At 39.7% G+C, this 2,054-nt stretch overlaps 1 pseudogene; it reads right to left on the reverse strand.

Annotated features, from left to right (window-relative positions):
* Positions 1-335: 335 nt before the first annotated feature.
* LOC143540986 (F-box/kelch-repeat protein At5g43190 pseudogene) lies at positions 336-1,716 on the reverse strand (annotated as a pseudogene).
* Between the last annotated feature and the right edge of the window lie 338 nt (positions 1,717-2,054).

The raw sequence follows: 2,054 nt of genomic DNA on the forward strand, positions 1-2,054 counted from the left end.
AATAAAATAGCTACATCATGGATTATATAATAATAATCCTTCCAAGAATTATGAATAAAAGATGAATTAGTTACCTTACACTTCATCAGTATTGTTTGCGTCTCTAATCAAAACATACAAATTTGTTACTATTATTTGAATCTCTTCATTTCTAAGGTGGACAGGGTGCTACCTACCATAAACCGATCTGTACCCGCCGAACCACAACTCACCGGCAACCCTGCCCGCGTGAACCCAACCCCACTTGCACCGTCTTCCTCACGCAAACACACACAGACAACTACCTTTTGCACTACCCGATTTCCTTATCGTAAAGACCAGTAATGGTTTACCCAATTAGGGTATCCTACCCAAGAGCCAGTACCCGCAAGTGCCCATCCACCTTAAAAAACACTTAAATGTGTTATTTTCCAAAATTATAGCTAACTTTCATATCCTCAACTTTCTAAAGCTACAACATTCTAGCATCAAATTGGACTTCACCAACAAATTCAAACTAACATATCAAAAAAATAAAATAAAATAAAATAAAAAATTGAGATATCATAATACAAAACAACAAAATACAAAGTACAACACACCAAAGCGCAACCTACTAAACAGCAGCATACAGTTCAGGTACAAACGAGAACCACTTAAACCCGCAACTCCACTTATTCGGGAGCGAAGGACACTGCGGCAACCAGTGCCACGTCCTTCGCGCCACTCGGTAATACAAAACCTCCGGCCAAGTATAACAACAAACACAAATCATCCCTTGATGCCAGAAACAATAAATATGCTCATAATTATGATAACAAACCGATCCAAATTTCCGACACATCAATTCCGGTACACTCTCGATCTCATCCCATTTCATTTCACTCTCATCCAATCCCCAAATCTTCATCGATTTCGATATCCCGTTCCTCCCGATTCCTCCAAACATAAACAACCTGTCTCCGTTGGTCGAGGCAGCTAACCGGACGAACGTGAGCTCGTCCGGCAGTTCCCGATCAAGTGGTTTCCAATTTCCACTGTCCAGGTCAAAATTCACGACGAGAAACGGCTCGCGGGTGGCGAAATACAAAGATCCATTGAAAAGAACCCCTTGTTGATGATAACTGTCTCCCAGGGATCGGTTAATCGTTTGGTGTTTACTCCAGTTACGCGATCTGGAGTCGTAAATGTAGGCGTGATTACTAGATGAGTGTCCCGACGATACACAAAACAGCTTGTAACCACTAGGGTTGGTAACCAGTGTTAGCAACTGGAACGCGAACGGGTACTCTGGAAACTTAACGGTTCTAGAGGATCTAGACAACAGGTTATGGATGATAAAAGACGAATTGGATGAATCGGGTACGGAAGAGAAGCATAGCAGGCAGGTGGTGGAGGCGATTAAAGGCGTGAAGGATAACGAGCGTGCTAACGGAAGGCCAGAATCGCGCCACGTGTTTGAAACGGTGTCGTATAGGAGGTAGTGAGGGGAGTGGGGGTGGGATAATAATAGGAAGGAAGAGATGGGTGAATCAGTGTGTTTGGAGATGAAGAGTGGGGAGAATATGAGTGATCGGAAGTATTTGCAGGTGGGTCGGAGGGATAGGAAGGTTTTTATTGGGAGTAAAGAGAGGATGCGTTCGAGGAGTTCGACCGGGAGTTTACGCCAGATTCGGCGGTCCATCTCCGGCGAAACTGGTTTTCCGGTCACGGTGAGATTCATGTTGAAAGGGGGAGTTTATGTGAGTGAGTAGGAATAAAAGAAAAGTAAGAATATTTGTTTGATTGATAAATGGTTTTGGGTTTTAAATTTTAGAGAAATCATGAAGAAGTTTTCTTTCTTTTATTTTCTTTTTATTTATTTATTATAAATTAATTTATATTTTAATATTTTCAAAATAGAGTATAAAAAGTATATGAGATTCACGAATCATTTATTGTAGGAAAGTGAAAAAAAGAATAATTTTTTTTAGAGAATAGACGAGTAAAATGTAGATTTGAATGATTCTTATGTAAACGATAATATTATTTTTAGTGGTTTTTATTTTTATCTTTTTAATTAAATTAAAAATTAT

The sequence above is a fragment of the Bidens hawaiensis genome, unplaced genomic scaffold, assembly GCF_021521415.1.
Source record: "Bidens hawaiensis isolate Kalapana, Puna unplaced genomic scaffold, B.hawaiensis_p1.1 tig00012420_1, whole genome shotgun sequence".
NCBI classification, from domain to species: Eukaryota; Viridiplantae; Streptophyta; class Magnoliopsida; order Asterales; family Asteraceae; genus Bidens; species Bidens hawaiensis.